This window comes from Elephas maximus, chromosome 5 (assembly GCF_024166365.1).
Source record: "Elephas maximus indicus isolate mEleMax1 chromosome 5, mEleMax1 primary haplotype, whole genome shotgun sequence".
Classification (NCBI taxonomy): domain Eukaryota; kingdom Metazoa; phylum Chordata; class Mammalia; order Proboscidea; family Elephantidae; genus Elephas; species Elephas maximus.
In genome coordinates, this window is record NC_064823.1 from 717,817 (window position 1) to 735,818 (window position 18,002).

An 18,002-nucleotide genomic window follows, 5' to 3' on the forward strand; every position below is an offset into this window, starting at 1 on the left:
TTCAGCTCCAATGGCATCGATTCTGCTGCATTCTGCTCGATTAGGCCTTCTTTGGCCCTATTCGGCCCAACTATGCTCTATTCGACTCTTTTCTACTCTATTCGTCTCTAGTCGGCTCCGTTCTAATCCATTCCACACCATTCTGCACTATTCTCCTCTACCCTTCCCTACCCTGATCTATTCTAATGGATTCGATTCGACCCGATTCGAAGCGATTCAACGCGATTCATCTTGTTTTGTCTCCATTCGCCTCAATTCGGCTATGTTCTGCACTATCTGACTCTTTTCTACTCTATTCTATTCTGCTGGATTCTTTCTCTTCTGTTCTGTTCTCTCCTATTCTGTTGGACTCTGTTCTATCCTACCCTACCCAACCCTACTGCACCCCACCCAAACCCACCCTACTTGAATCTGTTTCATTCAATTCGATTCACTTCGACGCGATTTGACAGGATTCGACGGGATTCGACCAGGTCCGAAGGCATTTGACGGGATTCAAAGAGATTAGACGAGATTCCACACGATTCAACGTGATTCAGCAGAATTCTAGGAGATTGGACGCAATTCGAAGTTATTGGACGTGATGGGACGTGATTCGTCGTGATTCGACGACATTCGATGCAATCCGATGCGATCCGAAGCGATTCGACCCGGTCCGACACAAAACGATGTGATTTGATGCGATTCGACGTGATTCGATGTGCTTCGACGCTATTCAGTGACAGTCGGCGTGATTCTGCTTGATTCAGCTCCATTAGGTGCGAATCGGCTCTATATGGCTCCTTTACGTCTCTATTCGGCTCCATTCAGCTCTGTTTTCTCTATTCGTCTCTATTTGGCCTATTCGGCTCTATTCGACTCTATTCGAGTCTATTCGACCCTACTCTTTTCTACTCTATTCTATTCCTTCTATTCTGTTCTAATCTCTTCTGGTCTACTCTACTCTATTCTATTCCACCCTCCCCTCCCCTTCTCTAATCTAGACGTTTGGATTGGATTGGATGCATTGAACGGGATTCGACCTGATTAAGCTTGAATCAGCTCGATTCGATTCGATTTGGCTCTATTCGGCTCGTTTTGGCTTGAATTGCTTCGATTCTGCTCAATTCGGCCTCTTTCGGCCCTATTCTGCTCTATTCGACTCTTCTCTACTCTTTTCGTCTCTATTTGACTCCATTCTACTCCATTCTATTTATTCCACACCATTCTACACTATTCTGCTCTACTCTATCCTACACCACTCTAATTTACTCGAATCGATTAGACGTGATTCCTCTCATTTCGACTCCATTCGGCTCTATTCAGCTGTATTCGAGTCTACCCTATTCTACACTAGCCTACTCTATCGTACTCTAGTCTACTCTTCTCTATTTTCTTTCTTCTTCCCATTCTGTTCTGTTCTAGTCTACTCTACCCTATGCTACCCAACTCTAATCTATTCTAATCCATTTGATTGGATTGGATTCAACCCCTTTGGACACGATTCGGCTCAGTTTGGCTCTATTTAGCTCTGTTCGAATCTATTCTACTCTACTCTGTTTCCCTCTACGCTACTCTAGCCTACTGTTTTCTGTATTCGTCCTGTACTGTTCTGTTCTCTTCTGTTTTATTCTGTGCCACTCTACTCTACTCTAGTCCACCCTGCCATACCCGAACCTCCCCTACTCTAATCTGTTCAATTCGATTCCATGAATTCGGACACGATTCAGGTGGAACTGGTTCGATTCATGTCCATTCGGCTCCATTTGGCTCGAAGAGTGTCGATTCAGCTGGATTCGGCTCAGTTGGGCTCCATTAGGCTCGATTTGCTGGATTTGGCTCCATTCAGCTCGATTCGGCCCTCTTCGGCCCTCTTCAGCACTATTCGGCTCTATTCGGCTCTTTTCTACTCTTTTCGACTCCATTCGATTGCGTTGCACAGCATTCTACTCCACTCAACACTATTTTACTCTACCCTACCCTAATTGACTGGAATTGGTTCGAGGGGATTCAACGCGATTTGCCTTGTTTCTTCTCCATTTGGCTCGATTCGACTCTATTCGACTCTGTTCTACTCTACACTATTCTGCTCTGCTCTAACCTTTTGGACTCGATTCTCTTGTATTCTTTTTATTCTCTTTTACTGTGTTCAATTCTCTTCTACTCTATTTTAACCAACCCTACTCTAATCTATTCCACTGGATTCGATTCCACGCATCTCCATGCGATTCGGCTCCAATCGGCTCCGTTGCACTCCATTCATCCCTCTTGGGCTCCAATCGGTTCGATTCAGTTCTAATCGGCTCCATTTCGCCCTGGTCAGCTCTATTCAGCTTGAATAGGCTCTATTCAACTCTATAGGGCTCTATGAGTCTAGTCGACTCTAGTATCTCTTTTCAACTCCATTCTACACCATTCTACTCCATCCGGCTGAATTCTTCTCTATTCTATTGTCTTGTACTCTACCCTTCTCTAGTCTATTCTAATCGATTCGATTGGATTGGACTTGAATGGATGGGATTCAATGCAATTCAACGGGATTCGACGCGATCCAGCATGATTCCGCGGGATTCGGCGCCATTCATCTTGATGTCTATCACGTTGGGTCTTTTGGGCTCTATTTTGCTCTAGTCGGCGATATTCAACTCTATTCTTCTAGACTCTGCACCACTCGACCCTATTCTATTCTTTCAGTTCTCTTCTAGCCTGTTCTGTTCTACTGCATTTTGGTCTAGCCTACCCTACTCTAACTTAGCCTACTGTAATCTCTTCTATACTATTCAACAGACTTGAACGGGATTCGACCTGATTCAGGTCATATCGGCTCGAATCAGCTCCTTTTTGTGCGAATTCAACTCGATTCGGTTGGACTTGGCCCTTTTCCTCTCTCTTCGGCTCTTTTCGGCAGGATTTGACTCTATTTGACTCTAGTCTACTCTTCTCTATTCTTTCTGTTCTATTCTAATCTATTCTTTTCTACCCTACCCTACCCTACCCTCATCTTACCTGCCCTACACTAAACTATTGGATTGGATTCGACACTTTTCAACGCGATTCGACATGATTCTTCTCGATTCACCTCGAATTTGGTGGATTCGGCTGCATTCAGCTCTCTTTGGCTCTATTCAACTCTATTGGACTCGATTCTACTGTACTCGTCTCTACTTCATTCTATTCGATTCTTTCTCTTGGGTTCTGTTCTGTTCTAGTCTAACCCCTCCTACTCTACCCTCCTCTACTCTAATCTAGTCCATTCGATTCAATGCCTTTCAAGGCGATTCCATGGGAATAGGCTTGAATTGGCTCGATTTAGCTCGATTTGGCTTGAATCGGGTCAATTTGGCTCGATTCTGCTCGATTCAGCATCATTAGGCTCGATCCAAACTTATCCGGCCCTGTTCAGCTCTATTCAACTCTTTTCTACTTTATTCGTCTCTATTTGGCTCCATCCGACTCCATGCCACACCATTCTACTCTGTTCGACTCCATTCTACACTATTCTATTCTCTTCTCCCCCACCCTACTCTAATCTGTTCGATTCATTGAGATTTGTCTCATTTCCTCTCCATTCGACTCGATTCAGCTCGAATTGGATCTATTCATCTCTATTCTGCACTACTCGACTCTGACTAGTCTACTCTACGCCACTCTACTCCATTCTACCCTTTGTATTCTCTTCTCTTCTACTCTATGCTTCTCTAGTCTATTCCTCTGTGCCCTACCCTATTGAATCCCAGCCTAACCTACACTACTCTAAGCTGTTCTATTGAATTCGATTGCATTCAATTCGATCCGATTGGACACAATTGGACGGGATTCGGTGAGATTTCATGAGATTCGATGGGTTTTGGTGGGATTGGATGGACTTCGACGAGATTCGATGCAATAGGATGCGATTAGGTGCGATTTGGCTCGATCTAGCTTGGCTCATTTTCTTGGTCTCTATTTGGCTCGTTCCAGCTCCATTCGGCTCCATTCAGCTCGAATCTGGTTGATTTGACTTGATTGGGCTCGATTGCGCTCAACTGGGCTCGACTCAGCCCTAGATGTCCCTATTCGGTGCTATTCCGCTCTATTCAACTCTTTTCTAGTCTATTCGTCTCGGTTTGACTGCATTTGACTCCATTCCACACCATTCTACACTCTTCTATTTGACAGAACCCTATCCCGCCCTAGTCTTTCCTCATCTAGTCTGCTCTTTTCGATTCTGTTGTATTGGATTCTCGTTTTCTCTTTTCTCTATTCCATTCTATGCTACTCTACCATACCCTACACGAAACTAACCTATCCTGACTTATCCTCTTCTATTCTATTGGATTCTGTTTTCTCTGTTCTACCGTATGCTACCCTACCTTATGAAACGCTACTGTACCATACCCTACTCCATCGGGGTACTCAAGAAGGGTACTAGTTTGGAAAAGGGACTACCTAAGGCAAGGGTACGAGTTCAGGCTACTAGTTAGGGCCACTGTACTAGTTAAGAGTACTAGTTAATGGACGGGTACTAGTTAAGGCTACTAGGAAGGCAAGGTACAAGTGAAGGCTACGACTTCAGGCAAGAGTATTAGTTTAGGCTACTAGATGACGCAAGGGTACAAGTTCATACTACTAAAGGCCAGGGTACTAGTTAAGGCAACTGGTAAAGGCAAGAGTAGTAGTTATGGGTAGCGATAAGGCCAGGGTACTAGTTCAGACTACTAGTTAATGACAGGGTACTAGTGGAGGCAAGGGTACTAGTGAGGGCCAGGGTACTAGTTAAGGCTGGGCTACTAGTCCATGCAAGGCCACTACTTAAGGGTACTAGTTAAGGTTTGGCTACTAGTTAGGAGTAGTAGTAAGGCAAGGGTAGACGTTAAGGCTGTTCCTTAAGGCAAGGCGACTAGTTAAGGGTACTAGTTACGACAAGGCTTCTAGTTCAGAATACTAGTTAGGGCCACTGTGCTAGTTAAGAGTACTAGTTAAGACTACTAGTAAGGCAAGGAACGAGTTAAGGCCACTACTTCAGGCAAGAGTGCTAGTTAAGTCTACTAGTCGATGCAAGGGTACATGTTAATACTACTGGCTAAGTCCAGGGTGCTAGTGAAGGCAACTGGTGAAGGCAAGGGTAGTAGTTATGGGTACTGATAAGGCCAGGCTACTAGTTAAGACTGCTAGTTAATGCAAGGGTACTAGTTAAGGGTACATGTTGAGGCAAGGGTAGCCATTAAGACTATTCCTTAAGGCAAGGCTCCTAGTTAAGGGTACTAGTTAGTACAAGGCTACCAGTTCAGGATACTAGTTAGGGGCACTGTACTAGTTACGAGTACTAGTAAAGGCACGGGTGCTAGTTAAGGCTGCTAGTTAAGGCAAGGTACAAATTAAGACCCCTGCTTAAGGCAAGAGTACTAGTGAAGGCTACTAGTTGATGCAAGATTACAAGTGAATACTACTAGTTCAGGCCAGGGTACTAGTTAAGGCAACTGGTTACGGCAAGGGTAGTAGTTCTGGGTACTGATACGGTCAGGGTACTAGTTAAGACAACTGGTTAATGCGAGGGTACTAGTTAAGGGTACTACTTAAGGCTGCCAGTGAAGGCCAGGGTCTTAGTTCAGGCTACTGGAGAAGGCCAGGGTACTAGTGAAGGCAAGGCTACTAGTTAAGGGTACTAGTTCAGAGAAGGCTACTAGTTCAGGACACTAGTTAGGGGCACTGTGCTAGTTAAGAGTACTAGCTAAGGCACAAGTACTAGTTCAGGCCACTACTTAAGGCAAGAGTACTAGTTCAGGCTACTCTTTGATGCAAGTTTACAAGTTGATACTTCTAGTTAAGGCCAGGGTCCTAGTTAAGGCAACTGGTTAAGGCAAGGGTACTAGTAAAGGCAAGGCTACTAGTTCGGGGTAGTAGTTAAGGCTTGGCTACTAGTTAAGGGTACCAGTAAGGCAAGGGCAGACGTTCAGACGATTACTTAAAGCAAGGCTACTAGTTCAGGGGACTAATTCAGACAAGGCTACTAGGTCAGGCTACTCGTTATGGCCGCTGTACTAGTTAAGAGTGCTAGTTAAGGCACAGGTACTAGTTAAGGATACTAGTTAAGCAAGGTACAAGTGAAGGCTACGACTTCAGGCAAGACGACTAGTTTAGGCTACCAGTGGATTCAAGGGTACAAGTGAATACTACTAGTTAAGACCAGGGTACCAGTTAAGGCAGCTGGTTAAGGCCAGGGTAGGACTTATGGGGTCTGAGAAGGCCAGGTACTACTTAAGACTACTAGTTAATGCGAGGGTACTAGTTAAGGGTACTAGTTGAGGAAGGCTACGAGTGAAGGCCAGGGTACTAGTGAAGGCTACTGGTGAAGGCCAGGGTACTAGTTAAGGCAGGGCTACTAGTTCAGGTTACTAGTAAGGCAAGGGTAGACATGAAGACTATTACTTAAGGCAAGGCTACTAGTTAAGGGGAGTAGTTCAGACAAGGCTACTAGTTCAGGATACTAGTTAAGGCAAGGGGAGTAGTTCAGATTCAGAATTGAGGGTACTTGTCAAGGCAAGGCTACTCTTCAAGGCTAGTTGTCTAGCCTACTGATCTATACCACTAGTCTGACTAGTCCAGCTGTCTTGTCTAGGCTACTCCTCTAGACTTCTCTTGTCTACTCTACTCTAGTCTACTTTCGTCTACCCTAGTCTACCCAATCAAAAACCACCCTACCCTAACCTTTTCGAATCTATTCAATTGGATTCGATTCAAAGCATTTCAATGTGATGGGACGCGATGATGCTTGAATCGGCTCATTCGGCACCATCAGCTCGATTCAGCTCGATTTGGCTTGAATCGCTTCGATTCAGCTTGTTTCAACTCAATTCGACTTGGTTCAGCCTTATTCGGCTCGATTCGACTCTTTTCTACTCTAGTTTTCTCTATGCAACTCCATTCGACTCGATTCTACTCTATTCTGTTCTACCCTACCCTACCCTACTCTAATCTATTCTAATGGATTCGATTGGACGCTATTCGACGCGATTCATCACGTTTTGTTTCCATTGGGCTCGATTCGGCTAGAATTGGCTCTATTCAGCTCTATTCTGCACTATTTCACTCTGTTCGACTCTACTCTTCTCTCCTTTACTCTTCTCTGCTCTACCGTACTGTGCTATATTCTCTTCCTTCTATTATGTACTGTTCTAGTCTATTCTGTTCTACCCTCCCAGCCGCTCCCCTCCCCTTCTCTAATCTTTGATTCTGTTCGAGTCATCGCATTTTCACGCCATTCGACCCGATTAGGCTTGAATCAGATCAATTCCCTTCGAATCGGTTCGATTGGGCTCCATTTTGCTCCATTCAGCTCCAATGGCATCGATTCTGCTGCATTCTGCTCGATTAGGCCTTCTTTGGCCCTATTCGGCCCAACTATGCTCTATTCGACTCTTTTCTACTCTATTCGTCTCTAGTCGGCTCCGTTCTAATCCATTCCACACCATTCTGCACTATTCTCCTCTACCCTTCCCTACCCTGATCTATTCTAATGGATTCGATTCGACCCGATTCGAAGCGATTCAACGCGATTCATCTTGTTTTGTCTCCATTCGCCTCAATTCGGCTATGTTCTGCACTATCTGACTCTTTTCTACTCTATTCTATTCTGCTGGATTCTTTCTCTTCTGTTCTGTTCTCTCCTATTCTGTTGGACTCTGTTCTATCCTACCCTACCCAACCCTACTGCACCCCACCCAAACCCACCCTACTTGAATCTGTTTCATTCAATTCGATTCACTTCGACGCGATTTGACAGGATTCGACGGGATTCGACCAGGTCCGAAGGCATTTGACGGGATTCAAAGAGATTAGACGAGATTCCACACGATTCAACGTGATTCAGCAGAATTCTAGGAGATTGGACGCAATTCGAAGTTATTGGACGTGATGGGACGTGATTCGTCGTGATTCGACGACATTCGATGCAATCCGATGCGATCCGAAGCGATTCGACCCGGTCCGACACAAAACGATGTGATTTGATGCGATTCGACGTGATTCGATGTGCTTCGACGCTATTCAGTGACAGTCGGCGTGATTCTGCTTGATTCAGCTCCATTAGGTGCGAATCGGCTCTATATGGCTCCTTTACGTCTCTATTCGGCTCCATTCAGCTCTGTTTTCTCTATTCGTCTCTATTTGGCCTATTCGGCTCTATTCGACTCTATTCGAGTCTATTCGACCCTACTCTTTTCTACTCTATTCTATTCCTTCTATTCTGTTCTAATCTCTTCTGGTCTACTCTACTCTATTCTATTCCACCCTCCCCTCCCCTTCTCTAATCTAGACGTTTGGATTGGATTGGATGCATTGAACGGGATTCGACCTGATTAAGCTTGAATCAGCTCGATTCGATTCGATTTGGCTCTATTCGGCTCGTTTTGGCTTGAATTGCTTCGATTCTGCTCAATTCGGCCTCTTTCGGCCCTATTCTGCTCTATTCGACTCTTCTCTACTCTTTTCGTCTCTATTTGACTCCATTCTACTCCATTCTATTTATTCCACACCATTCTACACTATTCTGCTCTACTCTATCCTACACCACTCTAATTTACTCGAATCGATTAGACGTGATTCCTCTCATTTCGACTCCATTCGGCTCTATTCAGCTGTATTCGAGTCTACCCTATTCTACACTAGCCTACTCTATCGTACTCTAGTCTACTCTTCTCTATTTTCTTTCTTCTTCCCATTCTGTTCTGTTCTAGTCTACTCTACCCTATGCTACCCAACTCTAATCTATTCTAATCCATTTGATTGGATTGGATTCAACCCCTTTGGACACGATTCGGCTCAGTTTGGCTCTATTTAGCTCTGTTCGAATCTATTCTACTCTACTCTGTTTCCCTCTACGCTACTCTAGCCTACTGTTTTCTGTATTCGTCCTGTACTGTTCTGTTCTCTTCTGTTTTATTCTGTGCCACTCTACTCTACTCTAGTCCACCCTGCCATACCCGAACCTCCCCTACTCTAATCTGTTCAATTCGATTCCATGAATTCGGACACGATTCAGGTGGAACTGGTTCGATTCATGTCCATTCGGCTCCATTTGGCTCGAAGAGTGTCGATTCAGCTGGATTCGGCTCAGTTGGGCTCCATTAGGCTCGATTTGCTGGATTTGGCTCCATTCAGCTCGATTCGGCCCTCTTCGGCCCTCTTCAGCACTATTCGGCTCTATTCGGCTCTTTTCTACTCTTTTCGACTCCATTCGATTGCGTTGCACAGCATTCTACTCCACTCAACACTATTTTACTCTACCCTACCCTAATTGACTGGAATTGGTTCGAGGGGATTCAACGCGATTTGCCTTGTTTCTTCTCCATTTGGCTCGATTCGACTCTATTCGACTCTGTTCTACTCTACACTATTCTGCTCTGCTCTAACCTTTTGGACTCGATTCTCTTGTATTCTTTTTATTCTCTTTTACTGTGTTCAATTCTCTTCTACTCTATTTTAACCAACCCTACTCTAATCTATTCCACTGGATTCGATTCCACGCATCTCCATGCGATTCGGCTCCAATCGGCTCCGTTGCACTCCATTCATCCCTCTTGGGCTCCAATCGGTTCGATTCAGTTCTAATCGGCTCCATTTCGCCCTGGTCAGCTCTATTCAGCTTGAATAGGCTCTATTCAACTCTATAGGGCTCTATGAGTCTAGTCGACTCTAGTATCTCTTTTCAACTCCATTCTACACCATTCTACTCCATCCGGCTGAATTCTTCTCTATTCTATTGTCTTGTACTCTACCCTTCTCTAGTCTATTCTAATCGATTCGATTGGATTGGACTTGAATGGATGGGATTCAATGCAATTCAACGGGATTCGACGCGATCCAGCATGATTCCGCGGGATTCGGCGCCATTCATCTTGATGTCTATCACGTTGGGTCTTTTGGGCTCTATTTTGCTCTAGTCGGCGATATTCAACTCTATTCTTCTAGACTCTGCACCACTCGACCCTATTCTATTCTTTCAGTTCTCTTCTAGCCTGTTCTGTTCTACTGCATTTTGGTCTAGCCTACCCTACTCTAACTTAGCCTACTGTAATCTCTTCTATACTATTCAACAGACTTGAACGGGATTCGACCTGATTCAGGTCATATCGGCTCGAATCAGCTCCTTTTTGTGCGAATTCAACTCGATTCGGTTGGACTTGGCCCTTTTCCTCTCTCTTCGGCTCTTTTCGGCAGGATTTGACTCTATTTGACTCTAGTCTACTCTTCTCTATTCTTTCTGTTCTATTCTAATCTATTCTTTTCTACCCTACCCTACCCTACCCTCATCTTACCTGCCCTACACTAAACTATTGGATTGGATTCGACACTTTTCAACGCGATTCGACATGATTCTTCTCGATTCACCTCGAATTTGGTGGATTCGGCTGCATTCAGCTCTCTTTGGCTCTATTCAACTCTATTGGACTCGATTCTACTGTACTCGTCTCTACTTCATTCTATTCGATTCTTTCTCTTGGGTTCTGTTCTGTTCTAGTCTAACCCCTCCTACTCTACCCTCCTCTACTCTAATCTAGTCCATTCGATTCAATGCCTTTCAAGGCGATTCCATGGGATTAGGCTTGAATTGGCTCGATTTAGCTCGATTTGGCTTGAATCGGGTCAATTTGGCTCGATTCTGCTCGATTCAGCATCATTAGGCTCGATCCAAACTTATCCGGCCCTGTTCAGCTCTATTCAACTCTTTTCTACTTTATTCGTCTCTATTTGGCTCCATCCGACTCCATGCCACACCATTCTACTCTGTTCGACTCCATTCTACACTATTCTATTCTCTTCTCCCCCACCCTACTCTAATCTGTTCGATTCATTGAGATTTGTCTCATTTCCTCTCCATTCGACTCGATTCAGCTCGAATTGGATCTATTCATCTCTATTCTGCACTACTCGACTCTGACTAGTCTACTCTACGCCACTCTACTCCATTCTACCCTTTGTATTCTCTTCTCTTCTACTCTATGCTTCTCTAGTCTATTCCTCTGTGCCCTACCCTATTGAATCCCAGCCTAACCTACACTACTCTAAGCTGTTCTATTGAATTCGATTGCATTCAATTCGATCCGATTGGACACAATTGGACGGGATTCGGTGAGATTTCATGAGATTCGATGGGTTTTGGTGGGATTGGATGGACTTCGACGAGATTCGATGCAATAGGATGCGATTAGGTGCGATTTGGCTCGATCTAGCTTGGCTCATTTTCTTGGTCTCTATTTGGCTCGTTCCAGCTCCATTCGGCTCCATTCAGCTCGAATCTGGTTGATTTGACTTGATTGGGCTCGATTGCGCTCAACTGGGCTCGACTCAGCCCTAGATGTCCCTATTCGGTGCTATTCCGCTCTATTCAACTCTTTTCTAGTCTATTCGTCTCGGTTTGACTGCATTTGACTCCATTCCACACCATTCTACAGTCTTCTATTTGACAGAACCCTATCCCGCCCTAGTCTTTCCTCATCTAGTCTGCTCTTTTCGATTCTGTTGTATTGGATTCTCGTTTTCTCTTTTCTCTATTCCATTCTATGCTACTCTACCATACCCTACACGAAACTAACCTATCCTGACTTATCCTCTTCTATTCTATTGGATTCTGTTTTCTCTGTTCTACCGTATGCTACCCTACCTTATGAAACGCTACTGTACCATACCCTACTCCATCGGGGTACTCAAGAAGGGTACTAGTTTGGAAAAGGGACTACCTAAGGCAAGGGTACGAGTTCAGGCTACTAGTTAGGGCCACTGTACTAGTTAAGAGTACTAGTTAATGGACGGGTACTAGTTAAGGCTACTAGGAAGGCAAGGTACAAGTGAAGGCTACGACTTCAGGCAAGAGTATTAGTTTAGGCTACTAGATGACGCAAGGGTACAAGTTCATACTACTAAAGGCCAGGGTACTAGTTAAGGCAACTGGTAAAGGCAAGAGTAGTAGTTATGGGTAGCGATAAGGCCAGGGTACTAGTTCAGACTACTAGTTAATGACAGGGTACTAGTGGAGGCAAGGGTACTAGTGAGGGCCAGGGTACTAGTTAAGGCTGGGCTACTAGTCCATGCAAGGCCACTACTTAAGGGTACTAGTTAAGGTTTGGCTACTAGTTAGGAGTAGTAGTAAGGCAAGGGTAGACGTTAAGGCTGTTCCTTAAGGCAAGGCGACTAGTTAAGGGTACTAGTTACGACAAGGCTTCTAGTTCAGAATACTAGTTAGGGCCACTGTGCTAGTTAAGAGTACTAGTTAAGACTACTAGTAAGGCAAGGAACGAGTTAAGGCCACTACTTCAGGCAAGAGTGCTAGTTAAGTCTACTAGTCGATGCAAGGGTACATGTTAATACTACTGGCTAAGTCCAGGGTGCTAGTGAAGGCAACTGGTGAAGGCAAGGGTAGTAGTTATGGGTACTGATAAGGCCAGGCTACTAGTTAAGACTGCTAGTTAATGCAAGGGTACTAGTTAAGGGTACATGTTGAGGCAAGGGTAGCCATTAAGACTATTCCTTAAGGCAAGGCTCCTAGTTAAGGGTACTAGTTAGTACAAGGCTACCAGTTCAGGATACTAGTTAGGGGCACTGTACTAGTTACGAGTACTAGTAAAGGCACGGGTGCTAGTTAAGGCTGCTAGTTAAGGCAAGGTACAAATTAAGACCCCTGCTTAAGGCAAGAGTACTAGTGAAGGCTACTAGTTGATGCAAGATTACAAGTGAATACTACTAGTTCAGGCCAGGGTACTAGTTAAGGCAACTGGTTACGGCAAGGGTAGTAGTTCTGGGTACTGATACGGTCAGGGTACTAGTTAAGACAACTGGTTAATGCGAGGGTACTAGTTAAGGGTACTACTTAAGGCTGCCAGTGAAGGCCAGGGTCTTAGTTCAGGCTACTGGAGAAGGCCAGGGTACTAGTGAAGGCAAGGCTAGTAGTTAAGGGTACTAGTTCAGAGAAGGCTACTAGTTCAGGACACTAGTTAGGGGCACTGTGCTAGTTAAGAGTACTAGCTAAGGCACAAGTACTAGTTCAGGCCACTACTTAAGGCAAGAGTACTAGTTCAGGCTACTCTTTGATGCAAGTTTACAAGTTGATACTTCTAGTTAAGGCCAGGGTCCTAGTTAAGGCAACTGGTTAAGGCAAGGGTACTAGTAAAGGCAAGGCTACTAGTTCGGGGTAGTAGTTAAGGCTTGGCTACTAGTTAAGGGTACCAGTAAGGCAAGGGCAGACGTTCAGACGATTACTTAAAGCAAGGCTACTAGTTCAGGGGACTAATTCAGACAAGGCTACTAGGTCAGGCTACTCGTTATGGCCGCTGTACTAGTTAAGAGTGCTAGTTAAGGCACAGGTACTAGTTAAGGATACTAGTTAAGCAAGGTACAAGTGAAGGCTACGACTTCAGGCAAGACGACTAGTTTAGGCTACCAGTGGATTCAAGGGTACAAGTGAATACTACTAGTTAAGACCAGGGTACCAGTTAAGGCAGCTGGTTAAGGCCAGGGTAGGACTTATGGGGTCTGAGAAGGCCAGGTACTACTTAAGACTACTAGTTAATGCGAGGGTACTAGCTAAGGGTACTAGTTGAGGAAGGCTACGAGTGAAGGCCAGGGTACTAGTGAAGGCTACTGGTGAAGGCCAGGGTACTAGTTAAGGCAGGGCTACTAGTTCAGGTTACTAGTAAGGCAAGGGTAGACATGAAGACTATTACTTAAGGCAAGGCTACTAGTTAAGGGGAGTAGTTCAGACAAGGCTACTAGTTCAGGATACTAGTTAAGGCAAGGGGAGTAGTTCAGATTCAGAATTGAGGGTACTTGTCAAGGCAAGGCTACTCTTCAAGGCTAGTTGTCTAGCCTACTGATCTATACCACTAGTCTGACTAGTCCAGCTGTCTTGTCTAGGCTACTCCTCTAGACTTCTCTTGTCTACTCTACTCTAGTCTACTTTCGTCTACCCTAGTCTACCCAATCAAAAACCACCCTACCCGAACCTTTTCGAATCTATTCAATTGGATTCGATTCAAAGCATTTCAATGTGATGGGACGCGATGATGCTTGAATCGGCTCATTCGGCACCATCAGCTCGATTCAGCTCGATTTGGCTTGAATCGCTTCGATTCAGCTTGTTTCAACTCAATTCGACTTGGTTCAGCCTTATTCGGCTCGATTCGACTCTTTTCTACTCTAGTTTTCTCTATGCAACTCCATTCGACTCGATTCTACTCTATTCTGTTCTACCCTACCCTACCCTACTCTAATCTATTCTAATGGATTCGATTGGACGCTATTCGACGCGATTCATCACGTTTTGTTTCCATTGGGCTCGATTCGGCTAGAATTGGCTCTATTCAGCTCTATTCTGCACTATTTCACTCTGTTCGACTCTACTCTTCTCTCCTTTACTCTTCTCTGCTCTACCGTACTGTGCTATATTCTCTTCCTTCTATTATGTACTGTTCTAGTCTATTCTGTTCTACCCTCCCAGCCGCTCCCCTCCCCTTCTCTAATCTTTGATTCTGTTCGAGTCATCGCATTTTCACGCCATTTGACCCGATTAGGCTTGAATCAGATCAATTCCCTTCGAATCGGTTCGATTGGGCTCCATTTTGCTCCATTCAGCTCCAATGGCATCGATTCTGCTGCATTCTGCTCGATTAGGCCTTCTTTGGCCCTATTCGGCCCAACTATGCTCTATTCGACTCTTTTCTACTCTATTCGTCTCTAGTCGGCTCCGTTCTAATCCATTCCACACCATTCTGCACTATTCTCCTCTACCCTTCCCTACCCTGATCTATTCTAATGGATTCGATTCGACCCGATTCGAAGCGATTCAACGCGATTCATCTTGTTTTGTCTCCATTCGCCTCAATTCGGCTATGTTCTGCACTATCTGACTCTTTTCTACTCTATTCTATTCTGCTGGATTCTTTCTCTTCTGTTCTGTTCTCTCCTATTCTGTTGGACTCTGTTCTATCCTACCCTACCCAACCCTACTGCACCCCACCCAAACCCACCCTACTTGAATCTGTTTCATTCAATTCGATTCACTTCGACGCGATTTGACAGGATTCGACGGGATTCGACCAGGTCCGAAGGCATTTGACGGGATTCAAAGAGATTAGACGAGATTCCACACGATTCAACGTGATTCAGCAGAATTCTAGGAGATTGGACGCAATTCGAAGTTATTGGACGTGATGGGACGTGATTCGTCGTGATTCGACGACATTCGATGCAATCCGATGCGATCCGAAGCGATTCGACCCGGTCCGACACAAAACGATGTGATTTGATGCGATTCGACGTGATTCGATGTGCTTCGACGCTATTCAGTGACAGTCGGCGTGATTCTGCTTGATTCAGCTCCATTAGGTGCGAATCGGCTCTATATGGCTCCTTTACGTCTCTATTCGGCTCCATTCAGCTCTGTTTTCTCTATTCGTCTCTATTTGGCCTATTCGGCTCTATTCGACTCTATTCGAGTCTATTCGACCCTACTCTTTTCTACTCTATTCTATTCCTTCTATTCTGTTCTAATCTCTTCTGGTCTACTCTACTCTATTCTATTCCACCCTCCCCTCCCCTTCTCTAATCTAGACGTTTGGATTGGATTGGATGCATTGAACGGGATTCGACCTGATTAAGCTTGAATCAGCTCGATTCGATTCGATTTGGCTCTATTCGGCTCGTTTTGGCTTGAATTGCTTCGATTCTGCTCAATTCGGCCTCTTTCGGCCCTATTCTGCTCTATTCGACTCTTCTCTACTCTTTTCGTCTCTATTTGACTCCATTCTACTCCATTCTATTTATTCCACACCATTCTACACTATTCTGCTCTACTCTATCCTACACCACTCTAATTTACTCGAATCGATTAGACGTGATTCCTCTCATTTCGACTCCATTCGGCTCTATTCAGCTGTATTCGAGTCTACCCTATTCTACACTAGCCTACTCTATCGTACTCTAGTCTACTCTTCTCTATTTTCTTTCTTCTTCCCATTCTGTTCTGTTCTAGTCTACTCTACCCTATGCTACCCAACTCTAATCTATTCTAATCCATTTGATTGGATTGGATTCAACCCCTTTGGACACGATTCGGCTCAGTTTGGCTCTATTTAGCTCTGTTCGAATCTATTCTACTCTACTCTGTTTCCCTCTACGCTACTCTAGCCTACTGTTTTCTGTATTCGTCCTGTACTGTTCTGTTCTCTTCTGTTTTATTCTGTGCCACTCTACTCTACTCTAGTCCACCCTGCCATACCCGAACCTCCCCTACTCTAATCTGTTCAATTCGATTCCATGAATTCGGACACGATTCAGGTGGAACTGGTTCGATTCATGTCCATTCGGCTCCATTTGGCTCGAAGAGTGTCGATTCAGCTGGATTCGGCTCAATTGGGCTCCATTAGGCTCGATTTGCTGGATTTGGCTCCATTCAGCTCGATTCGGCCCTCTTCGGCCCTCTTCAGCACTATTCGGCTCTATTCGGCTCTTTTCTACTCTTTTCGACTCCATTCGATTGCGTTGCACAGCATTCTACTCCACTCAACACTATTTTACTCTACCCTACCCTAATTGACTGGAATTGGTTCGAGGGGATTCAACGCGATTTGCCTTGTTTCTTCTCCATTTGGCTCGATTCGACTCTATTCGACTCTGTTCTACTCTACACTATTCTGCTCTGCTCTAACCTTTTGGACTCGATTCTCTTGTATTCTTTTTATTCTCTTTTACTGTGTTCAATTCTCTTCTACTCTATTTTAACCAACCCTACTCTAATCTATTCCACTGGATTCGATTCCACGCATCTCGATGCGATTCGGCTCCAATCGGCTCCGTTGCACTCCATTCATCCCTCTTGGGCTCCAATCGGTTCGATTCAGTTCTAATCGGCTCCATTTCGCCCTGGTCAGCTCTATTCAGCTTGAATAGGCTCTATTCAACTCTATAGGGCTCTATGAGTCTAGTCGACTCTAGTATCTCTTTTCAACTCCATTCTACACCATTCTACTCCATCCGGCTGAATTCTTCTCTATTCTATTGTCTTGTACTCTACCCTTCTCTAGTCTATTCTAATCGATTCGATTGGATTGGACTTGAATGGATGGGATTCAATGCAATTCAACGGGATTCGACGCGATCCAGCATGATTCCGCGGGATTCGGCGCCATTCATCTTGATGTCTATCACGTTGGGTCTTTTGGGCTCTATTTTGCTCTAGTCGGCGATATTCAACTCTATTCTTCTAGACTCTGCACTACTCGACCCTATTCTATTCTTTCAGTTCTCTTCTAGCCTGTTCTGTTCTACTGCATTTTGGTCTAGCCTACCCTACTCTAACTTAGCCTACTGTAATCTCTTCTATACTATTCAACAGACTTGAACGGGATCCGACCTGATTCAGGTCATATCGGCTCGAATCAGCTCCTTTTTGTGCGAATTCAACTCGATTCGGTTGGACTTGGCCCTTTTCCTCTCTCTTCGGCTCTTTTCGGCAGGATTTGACTCTATTTGACTCTAGTCTACTCTTCTCTATTCTTTCTGTTCTATTCTAATCTATTCTTTTCTACCCTACCCTACCCTACCCTCATCTTACCTGCCCTACACTAAACTATTGGATTGGATTCGACACTTTTCAACGCGATTCGACATGATTCTTCTCGATTCACCTCGAATTTGGTGGATTCGGCTGCATTCAGCTCTCTTTGGCTCTATTCAACTCTATTGGACTCGATTCTACTGTACTCGTCTCTACTTCATTCTATTCGATTCTTTCTCTTGGGTTCTGTTCTAGTCTAACCCCTCCTACTCTACCCTCCTCTACTCTAATCTAGTCCATTCGATTCAATGCCTTTCAAGGCAATTCCATGGGATTAGGCTTGAATTGGCTCGATTTAGCTCGATTTGGCTTGAATCGGGTCAATTTGGCTCGATTCTGCTCGATTCAGCATCATTAGGCTCGATCCAAACTTATCCGGCCCTGTTCAGCTCTATTCAACTCTTTTCTACTTTATTCGTCTCTATTTGGCTCCATC